Source organism: Euprymna scolopes, chromosome 10 (genome assembly GCF_053919585.1).
Source record: "Euprymna scolopes isolate OS-2025 chromosome 10, ASM5391958v1, whole genome shotgun sequence".
In the NCBI taxonomy this organism is placed as follows: Eukaryota; Metazoa; Mollusca; class Cephalopoda; order Sepiida; family Sepiolidae; genus Euprymna; species Euprymna scolopes.
In genome coordinates, this window is record NC_136491.1 from 120405503 (window position 1) to 120430044 (window position 24542).

The 24542-nt window shown below is 33.3% G+C and overlaps 1 protein-coding gene across 3 annotated transcripts in view; it reads left to right on the forward strand.

Moving 5' to 3' along the window:
- Window positions 1–24542, forward strand: part of LOC145286250 (nucleoside hydrolase-like) — a 66830-nt gene that overhangs the window by 9256 nt on the left and 33032 nt on the right. Inside the window, exon 1 of one of the 3 annotated variants that reach the window (XM_080135070.1) lies at window positions 951–1228. The exons of 1 other annotated variant lie outside the window; for it this stretch is intronic. The gene's annotated coding sequence lies outside the window, so the exon portion shown is untranslated. Of the gene's footprint in view, window positions 1–950; window positions 1229–7873; window positions 8250–24542 lie in introns of those variants that run through there. One more of the 3 variants, XM_080135071.1, reaches the window with a different exon arrangement.

Consider the following 24542-nt stretch of genomic DNA (forward strand, 5'->3'; position numbering starts at 1 on the left):
TGACGGTTCTACCAAACTTCTCTGTCAATTGGAACTCCTCTGACTTGAAACTTGATTTATACAGGGATTAGGAACCTGTGGAACAAATTCAATTTGGTCTTTAGCTGGTAAAAATAGCTGCTAAGTGATCGAAATTGGAAACAAAATGAGACTTAAAGAAGCCTACTTAAAGTGTTCTTGTACGCATGCACAAATATACATTTATACGTTAAAGTGGGTTCATTTTTTAAAACTATTTTTGTGTATGTGATATCTCAAATGGTAACGACTAAGGCTGGAACGCTAAATGTTTTAGTTTTCATTCCAGCTGATGGCACCTAAGCTTGGGTACAATGGAATAATTAATATATATATATATATATATATATATATATATATATATATATATATATATATATATATAGTGTATGTGTGTGTGTGACGATCATTTCGTCACGTGTGGAAAATCATGATGTCAGCTCTTCAGATGCTGCACTTCCATTCCTTGTTCTCTTTCGGTGGAGGATCAGTCCTTCATGACTGAGACAATTTTTTTTTTATTTTTGTACCTTTTCTCCACGTTAAAAAACGACCCTGGTGTCTAACTCTGTCTCGTGGGGAGGCATAGTAAATAGGTATAATAAGAAGTAATGCTTTAGCAGATGAATGCTAACTAACCCCTCTCTGAATGGCTCATATATATGTTGCTCGCACTTTAATTTCAGAGAACATTTGTATAGCACAAGTTAACACAAGTATACCCTTTCTGCCCGTCTGTCTGTTTGTCCGCCTGTCTATATATATATATATATATATATATATATATATATATATATATATATATATATATATATATATATATATATATATCTTCTACACACATTTTCACTCTTTTCTTTTTATTTGTCAAAAATAATAATTATAGAAAAGAAACGGATAAACCGATTAAACAATGTTAAAATGTTAAAACCGTCCATCTGTTAATCAACTGATACTGACTGTTGATAAGCTATGAATTGACTATGACGAAATTCTCTGGATATACATTTGAACAAAAAAAAAGAAAAAAAAAAAAGAGAGAAAAGAAAAAAAAGAAAGCAAAAAAATAAAAAAGAAGAAGAAAAGAAAGAAAGCAGCGTATATGTCATAAGAGTATACGCCAGAACTGCAACAGCACGAATAGTCGATCTGCCCTTTTTTCTTTGCTGGTTCAAAACAAGTATTTATTAAACGAGCCTACAAATATAAGGTAAATGTATATAAAATTTTTACACCATTATTTTTAATTTCTATTCAAATTTAACCGGCGTCATGTTTTAACAAATATATTGTAACATATTTTAACAAATAATTAACATGTTTTAAAAAACATATTTAAACAAACGTTAACATTTAAAACTAAATTTAACATGTTTTTATCCAATACTAGCAGACCACCCGGCGTTGCCTGGGCCTAAAATACGCATAAATATTATATTTTAATTCATACAGAAACTGAGACATTTGCATGCGAGTATTATGTTTTTTCTAAACAGTTCACATCTTGTAAGTAAAAAAAAAAGAAAAAAAAGATACTCAATACTAAGATTGAAACAAAACTCTTGAACAAAACGTCAGCGAGTCAAGTACGATAATGATTAGACGAATTTTTTAGAAGTTTTTCAAACCTACTTATTCTTAACATAAAGAAGCTGTCATGTTTCATGGCTGCGCCTGCGCATTCGTGAAACAGTTAACAAACAGATAAAAATCCAATGACTCCTTAATACCAAATTCAAAATTTTGACCCCTTATGCAGCCCTTTTTTCCGGATGAAAACCGATTAAAAAGTTTTTCACATGTCTGAATATTATATATACCAAATTTCAAGTCCCTAGATTAAAAATCTGTTGAGTATATAGGTTGAGAAGTGTCCTCACACAGATTCTCACTTTTATGGATACATAGATAGATTAATATATTTTATCCATAAAGTAGTTAGAGGGGATGGAGGAGTGTAGGTTAGTCTCACTTAGTGCTAAGATATCCGGGATGTTTGTTAGGAGAAATGCTTCAACATCATTTAAATTAGGTCTAAGTCCACGGATGTGCGTAAATGCAAGCCTCAAGGGAGAAGGCAGGTTGGTTTTGTTTGAGTTTTGGCCTGGTTTTAGCGTAATTTTTTATTGTACTGCCATTTTTTTTAAAGAGTTTCAGTTTAGGCAAGGGAGACTGAACAAGTGGTTATGCAGAATACCAGACATGCAACACAAGCAGACCATCAGTTGTCCTGCCATCTACTAGGATTGTGGCCTCGGGATAGCCCACCGGGGATGAGTGCAGGGTCTCTTTCCATGCGCGACATGACACTACAAACAACCTGATATTATACAACTGTTGATGGAGCAGCCGCTCTAAGCGCTACCAAAGTGTTAGGGCCCTTGTACTACCAGTCGGGAACAGCAGCCAGGAACTGTCTATCCGATACCCTCAACCTATCAGACAATGGTCAACCCAATCTACTTGTACTGGCATTATGGCATTCAAGCACTCCCAAGTGTCCAGTTTAAGGGATAGGATGTGTCGGGAGTGGGGAAAATGGCGTTCATTGCTCTAGTCAGGAAACAAGATCGACCACTGAAGGTCTGTCGACTCCCTATGATTCGACCTCTATGCCTAGCTAATAGGCAAACAAGGAGTATGGAAGCCGGGCGATAGACAGTGCTTATTTACTCCTTAAGCAGTTTAGTTTTGCAGACCGGTAATTTGTTTGAGTCACTAGCTCTAGGAAGGTTGTCATCCAAGACTGGAGAAGCCTTCCTCCTCTTAGGTTTAGCTTCAGAGCTTTCCTTCTCCTAGACGGATGATCTGGGAAGATCTAGGGGTCCATCAGCACCGAGAGGGTTTTCCCCGCGCCTGAGTCCTAATCCAGGTACTTCTGCGTCCCCCTCGTTGGTAGTTAATGTTAACGGGTTAGTTTAAAAGGGTTATATATCAACTGAAAAATTATACTCCTCAAAGTGATTGCAGGGCATTGCTATTTCATTGTTTGTTACTGGAGGAAGGGCTGAGTAAGAGTTCATGCAGTGGAAGCAGCTATATTTGCAAACAGGTCTGTTGGAAGGAGTTAACATGGTTTGTTTTTTCCTTTAGGTTAAAAAAGAAAAAAAAGGTTTCCTTTTCTTATTTTTATGTTGGCTTAGGAATAGGATAATGCGTTGCAGAATGGTATGGTATTACAAATTAACTAGAAAAAATTGTACAAGCTCTGGATATTTTAGATAGCAGGAGGGTTAAGTTGTATATTTTTAGCAACTATATTGTCACAAAAATATTTTAACATATATTTTCACGAACATATTTTAACAAATATTAGCATACTAGCATGGTGACTGAACGTTGCCCGGGATTCAATGATGACCAACGAATGTTTCGCACTCCATATTTTTATTGTTATCAGAATCGGTGAAATCGCCCATTTTTCAACCAAATCGATTGATTGATTGCCTGCTCTAGTTGGGAACCCATCGCAGTGCACCGGGAGGAAGTTCATATGCCTCTCACTATGACTTATTTCAGAATACATTTTAGTCTACATTGCACTGTAGAGAACCTACTGTTAATTTTATAAAATTATTTTTATATATAATAGCTTGAATTAAAGTTTAAAATGAAAAAGTCACATATCATAATTCAGTTGTGCTCTATAGAAAAACATTAATTTCGAACGCGCCCCTGTCATATCAAAGAACCTACTGTTGATTATATATTACGAACCTATTGGCTTATGTAGTAATAAAACTTCTCAAATGTACTTATGATGTTAGGCTGTGTAAAGTGTTAACTTCGGTCCAAATCGTTTGTTCCTTCTTTCATCGGATTATTTCGATTATCGATTATCAATACTTATCGGATATATTCCGATAAAACCTATCTAAGAACACTGTTTGGCACATGAAATTCATTCGTGCGAAATTTCATAAAAATCGACCCAGCCGTTTTCAAGTCCATAGGGAATGAACTCACAGACACACAGACATACAAAGTTTCTTTCATATAATAGTAGAGATTTTAATAAATAATAGAATATTTTTTGACAAATATTGACATATTTTCACAAACATATTTTAACAACGATAAAAACTATTTCCACACAACTAAATATGTTTTATGTGAAGAAATGTTGTTACACAAATTTAACAAATTTAAACATAATTAACACATTTTAGCATATTTGAAAATTTTATTTAAGCAATATGTTTTAACAAACGTTAATATATTAATTTATTTATTGCGGACTATTATTCTCATCTTTATTAGTTGTTATTTCCCGACGTTTCGGCGAACTAACTATTCCTCTGGCCTTCGTCAGGTGATAACCGCGACGGATAGGAATTGCCACCTGACGAAGGCCAGAGGAATAGTTGGCCGAAACGTCGTGAAACAACAACTAATAAAGATGAGAATAATAGTCCGCAATAAATAAATTAATATAAATAACACTCATCTCAATAATGAATTCCAATTAAAATAATATATAAACGTTACTATATTTTCACATACTTTACAAAATTTAACACATTTTACAGATTTGAGAATACATTGGAATACGTTGCAGTATGTTTTCTTTTGACAACCATATTTTATATTATCAAAAATACTTTACAACATTTGAACATATTTTAATAGATTTTAGGATTATTTGCATACGTGAACATTTTCAAACATTTTATTCTAGCAAAGAAGTTCGTTATATGTAATAATTTACTTATATATATATATATATATATATATATATATATATATATATATATATATAATAGTAATATACTATATTTTAACATAGTTGGGCAGATTTTAAAGATATTTTGACATATTTTAATATGCATTTCGTCAACACATTTTAAATTAATGCAATCGTTTTATTTACTTTATTACTGTTATTTACTGTGTACATCTCGGTGGGACGGGGCATATTACTATGTTGTTTGGGTAAAAACACTACTTGGAATGCAAAATTAAAAAAAAATAGCGGTTTAAAGGCCAAGCAAATGCAGAATCTGTTTCAATAACACATTTATTTATTAACATTAAATTCGATATTTCGATTCATAACAGAATATTTATCAGGGAATAGTTTTTTTTCCCTTTCTTTTACGTACTACGGTGATAATGCTTGGTACGCTTTCCTTCAGATGTTGGCGAAGTGTAAGGTTTAACTGTCCGCTGGTCGAGCGTGTATTTGTTAAGTAATAGAAATCTTCACTTAAAACGGTTAATTTTTTTAATTTTGCATTCCATATCAACAGACAGTTCTTACTATAAACAGTAAACTTTCTGTTACTTAAAACTTAGAACCAGATGCCTTCGATGGCAAATAAACTTTATTGCGTCGCCTGACGAGTGACTTTTAGTTTCTTGCCAACAAATTGTCCAAACCATGTAGCGACTATGTAATATTTGTCTATATAAATAAAAATATTATACTTTGCTCTTTTTTTATTGAGCACTCTTGATAACCTCGTTTTAATTCATGGGTTTTATCTCTTGAAAAAAAAAAAATATATATATATATTATATATATATATATATATATATATATATATATATATATATAAAGTTATAAAATGTATATGGCGATTAAGCTACACTGAATATTCCGCGTTTCATCCACTCTAGCTTATGCGCATAAACCTGAAGAATCCTAGGCTTATGCGCATAAACCTGAAGAGTCCTAGAGTGGATGAAACGCGGAATATTCAGTGTAGCTTAATCGCCATATACATTTTATAACTTACTAACTAGCTCTACCTACGTATTGAGCACTTTTGAAGTAAATACTTAAACTTTACGCATAAATCTATACTTTCGTATATTAATTTTATGTGAGTAAATTAAGTAGTTATATATATATATATATATATATATATATATATATATATATATATATATAATACTTTTATTTGTGTTACAGCAGATCAGAAAAGCATCAGTGTGGTCAGTTTCAAAGGGGACCACTATCTTTTCAGTCCCTGTTTATGTCTGTCTCCGCGGAAATAGGCTGAAGAATGTTCGACACAAGGGGACCAGAGATTAGCCTCCATTGTTTTCGATTTGAAATCGACGGTAGCGATGTTTTTCTAAGCACAAATCTAAATCTAAATAAACATTATATATATATATATATATATATATATATATATATATATATATATATATATATATATATATATATATATATATTCAATCCCGAGCAATGGAGACCCGACGTTGCTCGGGATTGAGGTATGATCAACGAATGTTTCATACTCCCATATTTTTATTGAAATCGGTGAAATCACCCATTTTTCAATCAAATCGATTCATTGACCACTCATCACGGTGCACCGGGAGGAAGCTTCACGTGTGTTCCCGCAGTGACTTAGTTCACAATATATTGTAGTTTATATTGCACTGTTGAGAACCGACTGTTGATTTTATAAAATTGCTTTATATATATATATATATATATATATATATATATATATATATATATATATATATATATATATATATATATATATATATATATATATATATATATATATATATATATATATATATATATATATATAATGGCTTGAATTAAAGTTTAAAATGCAAAAGTTGAGTATCATTTGTCCAGTTGTGCTCTAAGCAGAAAAATTTATTTAAAACGCGCCCCTGTCATATAAAAGAACTTATTTTTGATTTTACATGCTTGGCCTTAATGTTTGTGCCGTGATAATAGCTTGAATTTTACTTTAAAATGAAAACATCAAGTATTATAGTGCAAAACAGAAAAATTCATTTCGAACGTGCCCCTGTCATATGAAAGAACCTGCTGTTGATTTTAAATGTTGGGCTTTTTTGGCTAGTGTGGTAATAAAATTTTTCAAATGCATTCGTGATGTTAGGCTGTGTGAGGTGTTTACCTGATTCAAAATCGCCTGTTCCTGCTTTTATCGGATTATTTTGATTCTTGATACTTATTGAAGACATTCTGATACAAAACCTATCTAAGGACACTGCCGAGCACATAAAGTACTTCATGTGAGATGCCATAAAAATCGTCCCAGTCGTTTTCGAGTCCAAAGGGAACTCTCTCTCTCTCTCTCACACACACACCTATATATTTTTCTCCTTTTAAATAAAAAAGTTTTTAACTTTTTTAATTTTCAGAATTTTTTCTTGCATGATGAGATCAATAATGATCGGAACGGTTTGCACATTATATATATATATATATATATATAGAGAGAGAGAGAGAGAGAGAGAGAAAGAGACGGGGAGGTAAAATGTGTTTCCGTATAAGTAATTGAAATGGTCGAAAAGTTTTGCAAACAAAAACAAATAATTGACACTCCTCTCCTCACCCCCTTTCTTCATCACGAAATTGTTTATTGTTTCCCCTATTTCAGTTTTTCTTTATTAATTTTTTATCACATTTTTTGTTTTAATTTTTTTATAACTTCGTTTTTCCTGGGAATGGGGCATTCTACCGGATGCCAAACATTCTCCCATTAGTTTAGTTACTCCAATCGGGAGATTTTTGTGCACTGATGTGTTCTCCTTTTTTTACTCTCTCTCTCTCTCTCTCTCTCTCTCTCTCACACACACACACACACACACACACACACACACACACACACACACACACACACACACACACACACTTTCTCTCTCTCTCTCTCTAGAAAGTAAAAAGGAGAGCAAAGGAGAGATGAAAGAGAAAGAGAAAAAGATAGATAGATAGATAGATAGATAGATAGAGATAGATAGAAAGAGAAAGAGAGGAAGAGAGAGATAGAGATAGATAGATAGATAGATAGATAGAGAGAGAGAGAGAGAGAGAGAGAGAGAGAGAGAGAGAGAGGGTACATTGTGGGACACGTTGCTAGAACCGCCAACCTAGGTCGCATATGATCAAAATCTAGACCTACTGATGTAATCAGAACGCGCCAAAATGTATAACTGCTTGCTTTTAACGGTCTACATACCGGCATACCGGCGCAAAGGCATTTAACCGCTTGCATATTAACACTTTCTATGCGCCCCGACTAGTAGCTTGTCTGATTGGATGTACGCGTAATAGCTTATGTGCGTGTATTAAAACTGTAATAATATTAGTGCACGTACATTTAATGGTTTGTGGGTTTCAACCTGTATAGACATATATTTTGGGTTAATGGTTCTCATATTCTATGTATGTAAGATGTATGTGCGTACATTTATGCGTCTATGATTGCAGTTTAACATTTATCTACATCTAGGTGAGTACATAACTTTTATTTTAAAAAGAAATTCTTATCATTTTGTTCTGGATTGGTATGGGGAATCCTACCGGATGCCAGACACTCTCCCGCAATCTCATGCGTTACAGATCTTATTAGGATTCTGATCGTCTCTTTAAGTGCAAGTGTTTGTATCTCTCTTGCACTTGGCTCCCCGGGTATGTTTGTCAGATAGTTTTTGAAATACTTTTTAACGAGTCCGATTGCTTCTATAATTATTGGAATGATGGAAATCTTAAGAATCCATTTTCTTTTCATATCGTACTTTTAGTATTTCATCATCTTTTCCCTCTCAGCTCTATTTAACCCAGCATCACTGAAGATTCTACCTTCTACTAAGGTTGCTTCTTTTTACTTCTTGTTCTATATCACTATGTCAGGTTTAATATCTTCACTTTTAATTTAATCCCTTTTGAAGGTTCTTGGCCTTTTGGCTTGGAGCCAACGGTAGCATAACATTTGTAACTTTACATTTGCAGAAAATAAACGACAAAACCCGCAAAGTGTAGTATCTGTTCTGATGCTACACGTCACATTTCTGTCCTCGATCAGTGGAGGAGAAATCCTTCATGATTGAGATAATTTTTATTTTTTTTTCTCTATCCAGAGTGCCTTTTTTGGGGAACTGGATTTTCCCCACATTAAAAACTGACCTTGTGTCTAACTCTGTCTTCGTGGGGAGGTAAGTAAATAGGACTTTTATGTCTACTATTATATAAAAAGAACTCTGTGTGTGTGTGTGTGACACACACACACACACACACACATATATATATATATATATATATATATATATATATATATATATATATATACATATATACTAGCAAAAGTACCCGTCGTTGACTGGGTTCAAAAACAGCCTACAGAAAATGGACTCTGATTTATGAAAGTATGATAGGTTATGAAAAGGAAGGGTTGTAAAGAGATAGCTTCAAATTTGGGAGTATCAAAACCAAAGCAAAATATGACGAAAGTAAAAATAAAATAGATAAACCCCATAATTTATTATACCATACCTGTTCACACTGAAACACTTATCACAATATTCTGTGGATCTATATTAAAAAAACCTTGTTAAACTTTGTGACATATTTCCATCCTATGGAGGCCAGGCGCGAACGAACACCCCCTAATTTTATCATACCATATTTCTTCAAACTTAAACATAATTATCAAAGTATACTTACGCAGATAGATATGAAAAGTCTTTATTAAAGTTTGTGCCTATTTCCATTTTGTGGAGGCCAGGCACGAACGCAGACCCCATAATTTTATTATACCATCTCTATTTAAGTTAAAACATACTTATCAAAGTATTATTATGTACATCTATATCAAAAACAATTGTAAACGTTTTTTTTTTTTAATTTTTTAATTTTTTATTTCCATACTTTGTGGACCAGGCGCGTACGCAGACTCCACAATTTTAATGAATCATCATTATGCCAGATCAAATATACCCATTCCTGTGTCTCGATACATCTTCTATAATTATACGTGATCAGTTTTCTATAATAGTCAACCACATAGGAGCCTATTCGTGACCGACCGACCGACCACACACACACACACACACACACACACACACACACACACACACACACACACACACGTTCAGCTTTATATTATACTAGCATTTCAGCCCGGGTGTTTGGAAATGTATGCTGAGCAAAAAAAAAAAGGTCAATTTTTTTTAATTGACCCCTATTATGACCTCTTCACATTTATTGTTTTGGGCTCAAATGAAGTTATTAAGTTAGATCCATGTTTAAGGAACCTATATCTAAAATTTCAAGTATTTAGACCCCAAATTGTCGGAGGAGTTTGGTAGAGTTCTCAAAGATCAAATCGTAGAACATTGACCCCTTAACAGCTAAATTTCTGGCCGAAAACCAATCACATCAATTTTCCCAAATTTCAGTACCCCGTATATCGAATTTCGAGTCTGTAGACTAAAAATTAACAGAGTTATTGCGTAGGGAAATGAACACACACACAGTCACGTTCACTTTATATATATATATATATATATATATATATATGAGAGAGAGAGAGAGAGAGAGAGAGAGAGAGAGAGAGAGAGAGAGAGGGGGGGGGGTCCGACCACAGCTTGGTCTATTTTTTATGAAATTCAGAATGTCTCCACTAAGTATCGATAATCGATAATCGAAAAAATTCTATGGGAGAAAGAACAATCGATTTTGACCAAAGTTGATACCTTATACAGTGTAATATCGCAAGTGCATTTGAGAAGTTTTATTACCACATAAGCAGAAAGGCTCGGTATATAAAATCAACAGTAGGACTTTTTACTCTTAAACTTTAATTCAAGCCGTTATACATTAAAATAATTTCATAAAATCAATAGTAACTTCTTTACAGTGTAAAGGGCGATTTCACCGATTTCAATGACAATAAATATATAGGAGTGTGAAACATTCGTTGATGGCTTGAATTAAAATTTAAAACGAAAAAGTCAAGTATCAAGGTACAATTGTGGTTTAAACAGAAACATGCATTTCAAACGCACCACTGTCATATCAAAGAACCTAATGTTGCTTTTATATGTCGGGCCTTTCTGCTTGTGTGGTAATAAAACGTCTCAAATGCATTTTTGATGTTAGGCTGTGTAAGGTGTTAACTTTGATCAAAATCGCCTGTTTTTTTTTTTACAAGTACTGCTTATCAATTACCGATTTCAATAATAGGAAACCTTTGCCAAGTAGACTCTTTCTATATAGCTAGGAATTTATTTTATTTTTTTTTTTACGTAGTATGTTATCACGCTGCCTGCGTATCATGTATACTTCTATATATGAGTGTTCTCATGCCGTTCACAAAGAGTTCACCCAATTTGCTTTTTCTTCAACAATTCCTGGTCATATGTACTATTAAATTGATACACATGTTAGTGGAGTTCAGTTGTTTTCACAAAACTTTGGCGTGTGTGTTTTGTATGTTCATTAGCGGACGTAACATTCGATAGGGCGTTGTTTGTAACTTTTAAGTACATGCGCACTTAATGCTCTGAATGCGCACACAGCCTCACTCGTGTTCACAGGCGTTTACGTGAACTCATAAAATTATGAAATAGGAATTTAATAGACTTTAACGTTCTACCCATTAGACATGTAAATATACTAGTTGTCCCAACCCGGCATTACCTGGGATTTTTTTTTACAAATAAATAAATAAATAAACGAATAATATATAGTTCAATTGTAGTATATGACTTGGGATACAGCACGTATTTGCCAAAATCAATTGGCGACAGCATAACCGCCAGTCATTAAAACATTGTATGTGCGTTAGCAAGCGTAACTGCATCAATAGAGTGGTGTAACACTAGGGATATATCGATATAATTATAGCACTCTGTGAACCGTTCGACCGAGTTTCTAAAATCTTCTTCGACTATCGGGCGATTCCATCTATTAAAATAAGGATGATAGTTTAATGAAGCATGTTAAAAAGCACTTTGAAAAAGAGTTAAACACACACACACACACGCACACACACACACATATTAATTGTAGTGATTCAATGACTTTCAAAAAACCCTTATTGAAATGAAGTGTTTGAGTTTCATATCAAAGATTTTTATTATTCTAAGCAAGACAAAAAATACTTTAGAAATTTAATCTCCTTAACCTATATAGTTTTGATGTCTACCATCTCATCAGAGGAGAAAATATTAGCAAATATTTATAAAGGTATGTACCCTATTTGCTAAAGTCTACGAGACATGGAAAGTCAAAGTCAAAATTATTCATTAATCAGAAGTCATGTAGCAAGAGGATTTGAAGAAAAGTATATGAAAATTGTAGATCCAGATTTCGTGGTAAAATCCAAGGTGGACGTTCTTTAAAGCAGTTGGGTAATAAGATCCAAGCTGTATATTGGGTAATCCGCATAGCTGAATAGATATCCGAGTCGGGCATGTTCTTGTATAAATTTCTTTATGGGTCCAGCGAAAATATTTTAAAGTCTGGTGGAAGCTTTATCATTAGAAGTCTATATTATTATTACTGGGGTGAGGTGTTAGTTGTAAGGAGAGGAGGTAATAGTGAATATATATATACTAGCTGTACCCTGCCACGCGTTGCAGTGGCTCAATTTGGTGTAATGGAAAAATTTAATAAAAGAGAAAATGCATGTTTCTTATATTAGTACAGCAATCCACTGCAAAAAGTGAAAAAGAAGGCGAAACTGAAAAAAATGGTGCTCTTGCAGAATTTGATCTGGATCCTCGAGAGTTTCTGTCAATCATTCATGTTTTGGACTTGACCAACAATCAGTGGATGAAGCCGAACGTAGCAAAAATGTTGAAACGCTAAATGCTTTTTGTTTTTGTTGTTTTAAAAAATGTGATTTAGTAATTAATATTTGGTTGATGGTGGGGGGAGGGGGTTACTATACACAGATTCGAAAAAGTCGTCCAAAAACAAATAAATGAAAGCAAAGGTAAGGTAATTTATGTTTCTACCTAATTGGATAATTGTTTAGTGTTTTTATGTAATGTAAAATGTTTAATTGGCTCAAAAAACAGAAATGGTCGCGAATTCTGTTGAATACGTTAAGTTTGGGAAAGTAAGTTGAAAACTAAAAACTATACAAAACAATGTCTGAAACTCACCGAACATATGTTACCATGACATAGGCTGGCATAATGGATAGGTTTCTGACAGTATTTTGTATAGTTTTTTAGTTTTAACTCACTTTCTCTAACTTAAAGTAATCAACAGTGTCCACCACCATTTGTAGCTTTCAAATACACCAATAAACACTGTTTTTCGAGCCGACTAAACGTTACATTAAATGAAAATGGTTTATATTACTAAACACAGATACAAAGAAGTTGTCAAAAAATAAATATATAACAAATAAATGTTATCAAAGGTAAGAAAAGTAAGTGTTCTACCTAACTGGATAAGATTTTAGTGTTTTTATGTAATGTATAATCGGTTCAAAAACATTCAATGTTTATCGGTATATCTGAAAAATACAAATGGCGGCAGACTGTATCGAACATGTTAAGTTTGGGGAAATTTTGGGAAAATGAGTTTAAACTAAAAATACTGTTAGGAACTCACTCAATATATGTTACCATGATGTAGGCTGGCATATAATCGGTGGTTTTAAACTTTTGCTCGATACAGGTGACGACTTTTAAAAATCCCTTTTAGTGATTACCTGGTTTGAGGATATTTGTACAACTAAGCGGCAAATCTGCTAAAAAAAATCCGGTATTATTTTACTTTAAGGCCCGTTTCACGTTCATATATAACGAAATATTTTATTGTAGATTTCGGTGTGCTAAAAACGAATCTGCAAACCGTTTACGTAGCAAAAAAAAAGTTTTCATGACATTCATGAAATTACTTTTTCGAAAAGTGGGTGATCACTTTTCAATGTAAATTTAACTTAGAATGAGCACCCACTTTCTGGACACCTGAGAGAGGGGCATTTTTCTGTTTCTTGGCTAAAAAGTTTTTTTGTTTGATTTCTTTTGCATGGTAATAACCCCTGAACTCTGGGACTATTTTCCATTTAACAGCCGTAGCCTTCGTTTACGCTATGCGTAAGCATAAACGAAAGCTGTTTAGCCAATAAACATGGGAAAAAATCCCCCCTCTCTCAGGTGGCTAGAAAGTGGGTGCTCATTTTAAGTTAAATTTACATGGAAAAGTGATCGCCACTTTTTCGAAAAAGTAATTTCTTCATATCATAAAAACTATTTTTTTGTGACGGAAACGGTTTGCAGATTCGTTTTTAGCACACCAAAATCTACAAAAAAAAATGTTGTTATTTACGAACGTGAGACGCACAGCCCTTAATGGAAAATTATATCAAAAATCCGGGGGAAAATAGTTTTCAATGAAAACAGCAAATGAATTCTATAGAAAAAAAATGGATGCTATTTTTTTTTTTCTTTCTGTGTGTTTCTTGGCTAAAAAGTCTTTTTGTTTGATTTCTTTTGCATGGTATTAACCCCTGAACTCTGGGACTATTTTCCATTTCACAGACGTAGCCTTTGTTTATGCTATGCGTGAGCATAAACGAAAACTGTTAAATATGCATTCGCGTACCAAACTGCCTTGTCAAAAAAACCTTTAAGCCAATAAACACGAAAATAAATGCCCCTTCCTCAGGTGGCCAGAAAGTGGGTGCTCATTTTAAGTTAAATTTAGATGGAAAAGTGATCACCCACTTTTCAAAAAAAAATTTCTTCAGATCATGAAAACTATTTTGATACTCCTTGGGCGTTGAGTTCCATGGCGACCCGCAGAATTATTTAATGGTCGTTCCCTTAGTACCCACCTAGTCAAGGCTAACGCATGCGCACGTAACATTTTTTATTTATTTACTTACGTGGTGGAGTTTCTATACTGATAGGTTTTTTGAAATTTTTTCACTGGATTATTATTGATTGAACACTAACCAGATTATGAAAAAAAATTGAAAAAAAAAATCATTTCAACATTTGAAAGGGATACTCACTTTTTAGTTACCACGTTCTGGTAAATCGGTCACTTTTTATTTATTTATTTATTTTTTTTCTAAATACGGAAGTGTCTTCGGGAGATATAAAATGGTCGCATGTTGACGAAGCAATGTATCGGGAGGCGTACGGGATTAAAAATTATTGGTAAATTTTTAGATTAGGTCCACCTCCTCAATTTTCTTTTAAATGACGACTTGAAATGGTTTTCGACTATGCTGAATACGAAAATCGCATCGAAATTTTGCAGAAATAAGTAGTTATCAAGATATAAAAAGTTGTATTATGCATTGTAATCTTTGGCGACCATCTTTTTTACGTGTGTGTATTTGTTTATGGCGCGTGTGCATGTAAAAATATGGCCGCCGAAGAATACAATGCATAATACAACTATTTATTTCCGCAAAATTTCAATGCAATTTGCGTGTTCAGCATACTCGGAAACCTATAAATGTCGTCATTGAAAGGAAAATTGTGGAGGTGGACCTAATCTAAAAAAATACCAAATTATTAAACATTTCTCCAGCATGTTAGTGAAATTTATAATACTTTAAAAAAATTAAAAAGAAACAAAACAAAAGTTTTGAAAAAAAACTCACCTTTCACAAAAACAATTAAAAAAAAAAAAAACACAAACTGACTAAATAAGTAAAAAAAAAAAAAATAACTAAAAATCTCGAAACTTTATTTTCATGAAAACAATAAAAAAAAAGTCCTGTTCTCTCTATTTTTTTTTCTTTGAGAAACAAATATATTTCTGACTTACAAATGCGGTAGAGACTCATTATTTTTACTTTCTATGGTTTTGATATACCGCGTTTTTATTGCTTACAAAATGGGTGACTGATTTATCAGAACGTTGTAACTAAAAAGTGAGCACCACTTTCAAATGTCGAAATAATGATTTCTTTTTTACATTTTTTTTTTTAATAATCTGTTTAATTAGTGTCCAATCAATAATAATCCAGTGAAAAAAAATTCCAAAAACCTATAAGTATAGAAATTAAGCATGGGAGTAATGTTTGTACAACAACGTCGCCATTCGCACTTTTACAAACATTTTTTTAAAAAAGTAACTAAACCATTTATTGATAATTTGTCACGTGTACAAACATTTATTTATTTACGTAGGCTTAACTCCTTTCATGAATAAGAAAAGTTTTACTCTTTAAGAATAATAAAAGGAAAAAGTTACTGAACATTTATAAAAGGACTTCTTTTCATGAAGGCCAGAGGAATAATTGGCCGAAAATTCGTGAAACAACAACAATAAATAAAAATGGTGCTAATGCAGAGAGCCGCGCTATTTTTTAAATCATATTTCCACGTTTAAATAACGTTTTACGATATGTTTTTTTTTATTTATTCAATTGTAAGGTTAAAGTACAGAATAGGTACAAAATATCCTTACCTCCTCATGTTAAGAATGACTTTTTAAATAATAACATTATTTCAGCACGGATCACTCTCTGCATGAGTAATCTTATATAGAAAAAAAAAACAAACTCAAAAGCAAGCAACAAACTTTTTTTTTTTTTTAGCCTTATATAATAAAGAAAAGATGTGTAAATTAAAAAATTTGGAAGATAAACAAATGAAATATGTTTTTTTTTTACTTATCGAGTTAACAGAAAATTAAACCTTTCGTCAATTCGTGGCTGTGAAATGAATCGAACCGGAAGTTCAGTTTTATCAACAGAACAGATTCGCAGAAACGATAAATAAATATATTTATTTTATTTAATATTTTAATTTTAATTAGGTAAATTTATTTTAATAACATAAAAACATATCTCGACTCTAAAAATGGGTTGTCTGAAAATTTCAAATAAATTGGTAACGTATAAACATGATTTTATTTCTTTAGAACGAACCAACTTTACATTTATATATATATATATATATATATATATATATATATATATATATATATATATATATATATATATATACGTACTCGCATTTAGGTAAACATACACTTTCGTAAATAATTGAATTCATTCAAAACGTATCGCCAAAACATCTAAATAAATCGCGATAAATCCTAATTGTCGGTGAGATGGACCAGATTCGGCCACTTTGATGAGTTGTAGACGACGAAACACGTGTCAGTGGATAATTATCTTATAAAAAATAAACGTGTCAGTGGATAATTATATTTAAAAAATAATATATATATATACCGCTCCCCATGTGGGGGTACCAAATTGGTTAAATGGAACATTATTCCCAACTCGCATTTAGGTAAAAATGCACTTTCGTAAATAATTGAATTCATTCAAAACGTATCACAAAAACAAATAACATCTCTCTCTCTCTCTCTCTCTCTCTCTATATATATATATATATATATATATATATACACGCACACACACACACACACACACATATATATATATATATATATATATATATATATATATGTATATATAGCAGAAAAGATATCTCTTTAAATAAAATTCAAGAGACCCATAAAACAGTTTGACCGGTCGCTTATGGAGGTCAAGTTGTGTGCTGGATATAGAGACAGTGCAGGAAAAAAGGGAAACAAGAAGAAACATAGAAATAAGAATAAAAGTAAAAAGAAGAGGACAAAACGCAAATGGAATAATGCGTTTTTAAAAAAATTATACTTGTTTAATCTTAATTTCCTTTGTCTGTTTATACCTACCACAACAAATAAGTTGCTCGGAAATCCGCACAGACGATTTGTTTATAGTAGTGAAGACTTTGTGTAGAGCCAACCACACTTTTTGGTATTACTGCTAACCTTTGTCGGTGCAGATGAATGTCACAGGACAAAGTATACAGTAGACCGCAGGTTTTTACATCAGAGTTTCTTTCTCTTAGATACATGTCTTAATGAAGGCTGGGGTGCATCTCTCCCAGTGAATTAATGCGCTCCCAGATTCCAACCTAGAAATTTTTACGATTCGGCGCGGTACATACAGTTTTCCCAAATTGTCACCCATCTGGTACTGACTAGGCTCAACTTTGTTTAACGTTATTTAACTTTGGTGATCTGGCAAGAACTGGTATGTCAACGTGATTGTGCCGTATTATATATATACGCGTGGCAGGGTACAGCTAATATATATATATATATTAGCTGTACCCTGACATGCGTTGCCGTGGCTCAATTTGGTGAAATGGGAAAAATCCAAAAAGAAAGAGGAAATGCATGTTTCTTATATGGTTGATTCTCCAGTACTTGTGGATATACAATATTTTTGTTGTTTCATTTTCTGAGCAGATATAGAGATTTTCAGGTTTGCTGACTTTAGAACACGCAACATACAATTGTCCATGTGAGAAACAGTCAGTTTGTAGATGTAAGCCACACGACTGTATAGATTGCCCCTCAGCTTTGTTGATGGTGATTGCAAACGACAACTGAATTGGGAATCGCAATCTTCTAAATTTAAATCGCGTATCTGATGGAATAATAGGGGTGCGTGAAATAAGGGCATCTTCACCTTTGAAAGGTCCTGTCAAAATTGTTCTTTCTATTATGTTGTTCATTAATTTTTTTATTGCAAGTCGCGTGCCATTGCAAAGCTTGGACTGGTTGATATTTCACATGATAATTGGTACGCCAATCTTCAATTGCAATACATGCGGTGGCATTCTTGACAAATGTAGTGAATTTAAAAATTCTGTTGAATAATTAACAATATCGACGGACTTGAATGTAGCTACCTCACTTGGAATTTTAAGCTGAATAATATTAAGTTCATGGGCATCTTTGTTTTGAGCTGCAAGAATAGCTCGTTCACTCAACCAACTGGAATTTGAATATCTGGCAAAACCTTTTTTTACCAAATCCTCTTTTAATGTAAATAAATTTCAGAAGTTATGAGGCAGCAACATTTGCCATGACCTCGGATCAGCCGGAAGTTTTCCATTCCCAATTTCCAACAATTGATGAGAAAATGTCTCTGTGAATCAATCGTTCTGCAATTGGGCACGCATATTTTGAATTAAGTTTAATGTCTTCACATGGTGCCCAAAAGTAGAGTATTTGAGGCAAGCATTTATTTTATCTGCTGGTGTTGATCGAGGAATTACCGGTAACCTTTGTCTGAAATCTCCTGCAAGCAATATTACTGCATTCCCGAATGGCCCGACATTGCCACAAAAATCTTGCAAGGATCGATCAAGAACCTCAGTGATATTTTGTGTGCCATGGTAAATTCATCCCAAATAATAAGATTGAATTTCTGCAATATTTTTCCCATTCTGGATGTTTTAGAGATATTACATATGGGAGTTTCGATAAATTGAATGTTTAATCGTAATTTAAATTCTGAATGAGCAGTTCTTCAACCTGGTAGTAAGGTCGCAGTTATTCATGATGAAGCAAGAGCTGAGATTATGTCATTTTGTGATCGAATGGATGCCAAAATCAATTTAATTAGAAAGGTTTTACCAGTTCCTCCCGGTGCATTTAGGAAAAAGATTTCTCCAACACAGTTATTACTACTCTGCATTATTTGGTTGTAAATTTCAAGCATTTCATATTTAAGCGTATCTTACGACTAAGAGGCCTGCTAATCTATATTATATTTCTCTTTGTACATTTGTCCGTTCCACCTTTTCTCTGAAACTACTCGGCCGATCTGACTGAAATTTTGCCATTAAGACCTCTAACCTACCGATTAGCACTTTTTCAAGCATCTCGACAGCTTTCTGCGTGAGAAATGCTTCAAAAACCTAAGCAATATCAAAAGCCCCTTCAGTCACTTCATTGTCACCAGAACGCAAGATTTTTACGTTATTGGCATAAATATACTTGTTTTGCGTTCTGATGGTGCTGATTTCGATCAATAATTTTTTTATCTGAGCTGAAATATGTTCATCTGAATTTAAAAGTTAACACCGCACAACTTTCTTGTCAACCTGATATATATATATATATATATATATATATATATATATATATATATATATATATAAAAGAAAAAGAACATTAATAAGCTCTACTCTCTATTGCGTATTGAGTTTTCTTATTTGGTTAGGATTAAATTATCTATATATAAATACTGTTATTTATATTAGTTTGAAGTTTACCATTGCGTATATCAGGTAAATACTACATCCCTTTGATATCATTAATATATGTATATATATATATATATATATATATATATATATATATATATATATATATATATATATATATATAGTAAGTTATAAAATATATATGGCAATTAAGCTACACAGAATATTCCGCGTTTCATCCACGCTAGAATTCATCAGGTTTATGCCTGATGAATCCTAACCGGATGAATCCTAGCGTGGAATATTCTGTGTAGCTTAATTGCCATATATATTTTATAACTTACTACCTAGCTCTACCTACGTATTGGGCACTGTTAAAGTAAATACTTAAAGTTTACGCATAAATTTATACTTTCGTATATTAATTTATGTGATTAAATGGAGTAGTCACACACACACACACACACACACACACACACACACACACACACACACACACACACACACATATATATTTCATTATTATATATAAGGTTCAATATAAAAATCGATAGAAAATGTCTCTATATTAATAAATAAGTAATCTGCATGAATTAAAATATTATATTTAAGCGTATCTTACGAGCGAGCGACCTGCCAGTCTATATTATCTTTGTACATTTGTCCGTTTCACTTTTTCTCTGAAACTACTTGCCGATCTGATAAAATTTTTACCATGAAAACATCTTAACAAGTGCATGTTCACACTAGATTTAAAGACGACCATGTTACTGTCAGGTGTGAAGTAGTAATGTCTTATTCTACATACAGAAGTTTCTACGAAAAAAAACTTTGTGGCTTTGTTCCTGGAAATGCCATTTGATTTTTGGTAAAGAGAGAGAGAGAGAGAGAGAGGGAGAGAGAGAGAGAGAGAGAGAGGAGGGAGGGGGGGAAGTTCTTTGTTGTGGCTGTAGCGAGACGAGTTTTTGCTGTTAATGTTTTGCAGGGCGTACTAAATTTTGGAGCTCAGTCGTACACATGTCATAAACATAACGATATAAGAGAGAGAGAGAGAGAGAGAGAGAGAGAGAGAGAGAGAGAGAGAGAGAGAGAGAGAGAGAGAGGGAGAGAGAGAGAGCGAGGGGGGTAGTAGTAGTAGTAGTAGTAGTAGAATTTATGCGTCTGGCAATGTTCTTAGGTTTTGTATCGGAATGTCTTCAATAAATATCGATAAGTGAAATAATCCGATAAAAGAAACAGGCTATTTTGACCAAAGTTAACACCTTACACAGCCTAACATCACAAGTGCATGTGAGAAGTTTTATTACCACACAAGCCGAAAGTCCCGACATATAATATCAACAGTAGGTTCTTTGATATGACAAGGGCGTGTTCGAAATGAATGTTTCTGTTTAAAGCACAATTGCACCATGATACTTGACTATTTCATTTTAAACTTCAATTCAAGCCATGATCACTGCACAAAGCAGCAAGGCCAGGCATATAGAATCTACATGTTTAAAGCACAATTGAAGCATAATACTTGGCTTTTGTATTTTGAACTTTAATTCAAGTCATTATATATGAAAAATAATTTTATAGAATCAACAGAGTAGGTTCACTACTGTGCAATATGGACTACAATGTATTGTGAAATAAGTCACTGGATCCTGAATTAGAGCAGGCAATCAATCGATTTGATTTAAAAATGAGTGATTTCATCGATTTCGATGACAATACAAATATGAGAGTGTGAAACATTTGTTGATTATCATTCAATCCTGGGCAACGTTGGGTTCCCCTGTTAGTTTCTTCATAAATACATTATTTACTTTGAGGCAGCTTGCCTAATAAAAGATATATTAGTTTTATTAAATATTAAGATATTTTTTCAAATAGCGTACGCACATACCTATTGTTTTGGGTTATACAAATTTGTTTTATTAGAAACTAGCAGGACTCGTTAACTGGCGTTTCCCGGTGAAAGACCCCCCACCCTTCAGCAAAAGGTAAACTACGGTTGTTGTTGGTGGCCACTGCCGTTCATAAACAAATGCGGACACTGGAGGCCGTGGCCGAAATGAAATAATCTAGTTTTCACTGGCGAATAGTGATGGTTTGGGTCGATAACATGCATGTACTTTTTGAATGTAAAAATAAACAATTAAGGGAATGCGTAAATCAGTATGAATTAATAAAAGTACGAAGAATAGTCCATTAGAATAATAATGGAAACTATAAATAGACGTTTCAGAGGTCAGAGATTCTTATTGTATACGGACTGTTTAGAGTAATCGATCTCAGTGGTAGCAGTTCTAGCTGTTTTGTTTGTTGTTGAAGTCTTCGTCTTCTTTTCAACTGTTCCACCAACAGTAGTAAATTAAATTTCCGTTTTATGTGTTTTTCTTTAACGTTTAAAAGAAAACAATTACTACTTTTTTTATTGCACTTCTTTGAGTATTGTCATAATAGACACCTAAACATCCCCACATAAAGAACGGTATTCGGGTAGACAGCACCGCTATTTTTGTGTTTAGGGGGAACAATTCACACAAATATAACAGCGATAATCATTGTGAGCATAGCCACCCGCAAATGTGAAAAAAGAAAATTGGGGTGGTAGTGTCGGTAAGAGAAAAGTAGATTTGTTTAAAAACAAACAAACTGGCAGCCAGTGAATTACAGTGAATTATATCTCTATAGGTTCTTGTCTCCGCAAATTTGAATGCAATTTTCGTAATCAGCATTGTGGAAAGCCTATGAAAAAGGTAAAAGAAAATTGTGGAGTTGGACCTAACGTACAAATTTAAACCCCACCATAAAAAAGTTAACGTGTGTGCAATTTCGAGAATCAGTCTGTAAAAGGAATGGAAATCAAATACTTCACCGAATTTGGTTCCCTAATTAATTTAATTTACGTTCAAACTGTAGGTTATGTAATTGGGCGATAAAATCGGTAAGACCCTAACTTTCAAACACGCCGGTATGTCTGTGAATTGAGGTATGTTAACATAAATTGGAAAATATCCAAACATTTACAAAGAAATGTGATACAAAAAGAAAACAAAAAAACAAAACAAAACAAGTGAAGCATGCTTGGTCTTCCGTGAGTGCACAGTAAACTAGGCATAAAAAATGACTAAGTTTAGTATTGTTCCTCTCACCATTTAGACCTCAAAGTCACCAGGAGACGTCAAATCTTGGTGAAAATAAACAAACGGTGCAGTTTTAGGCCTTAAAATATGTAAATTTTAGTTCTGTACGATGCAAAAAAAGAAATGATTAAGTCCATCACCCCCCCCCCCATTTAGCCACAAAAGTCCCTAAGGCCTTAACATATTTAAATTTGATTTCAGCACCATGCAAAACTACTAAATAGACATACACAAAATTTTTTGGGCAAATATGGTAAAATAGTCCCAAAAATCGAGTGTTTTTATTAGCCCTAAAAGAGTCTCCGGGGCACACTCAAGAGTTATTGCAAAGTATAGACAAACAAAATTATATAGAAATCAGTTAGTTACAACTTTTCAGAAAGTTTTATAAAAATCCAAGACATCCACCTTTTTTAATACGCACAAAATTGTCAATTTTAGCCATTTTAACCTGAAAGGCACCCCTAGGGGGGGGGGAAACCGGAGTATTCCCGGAGAATCCGTTTTGTTACTTTTTTACTCATATAATGTTTAATGTTTGTGCAAAATTTCAAAAAATTCCAAAGCGTAATTATTGAGAAAAGTGCAGACAGACGAACGAACGAACAGACGAACGGACAAGGGTGAATTTACAAGTCCACACGCCATTTGTCGGGGTACCAAAAATGTGTGTGTGTGTGTGTGTGTGTGTGAGTGTGTGTGTGTCTGTGTGTCTGTGTGTGTCAGAAAAGTATTATAAATGTTCTATAATATCCAATCAGATTAGAACACCTTCTGGTTGATAACATTTGTACACTCGTAGAATAGATTTAGAACAAGCTGAACTCTGCATTGCCGATTCTATATTCCACGTAAATACGGATTACATGATTATTCGCGCTAGTATATCTAATTCAGTCGATTTGAAAATAACATGGCCCTAGACTTAATCCAAATATAAGCTTATCTAAAAATGGTAAAAAGAAATATAACATACAGATATCAGCGTCTATGACCCGATTCATTTCCTCACCTTTCAGGCTTAGAGATATGCTTTAAAGATGTTATGTTATCATTAGCATAGGGATTTTATGGAGACATGTCAGAATAAAGGAGAATAATATAAGATGAGAGAGAGAGAGAGAGAGAGAGAGAGAGAGAGAGAGAGAGAGAACCAGAATAAAAAACTAACAGGAAATGAAGAGAGAGATAAAGAGAACTTCGAACTCTTGTGGGCGATGTCTTTTTTTCCTCTCTGCTACCTCTTTATTACAGAAGAAACTATACGAGTCTTTGTAAAAATAAATAAAATTCTGCCCAATTTTTACTATTATCTATCATCACGGTGTTGGCTCACCTTACAGATATTAACTCTTATCCACGAGTTGCCCCCGGGTCTTGATAGGCGGTAACTCACTCGTAAAAAAAGAAGGAAAGAGAAAAAAAGGTTGTCTTCTTTTAATGTGCCTCTATTTACTTGTCTCCCTACAATTGCAGAGTTAGATACAATGTCGGATTTTGATGTAAGGAGAAAATTCAGCTCACTCTGGACTTTAGCATGAGAGCAACTACGACTAGGGCTATGACAAAAGAATATTCTTATCATTATTTTGGCTCTCGAGTATATATACGGCATAGTTAGACACAGTTAAT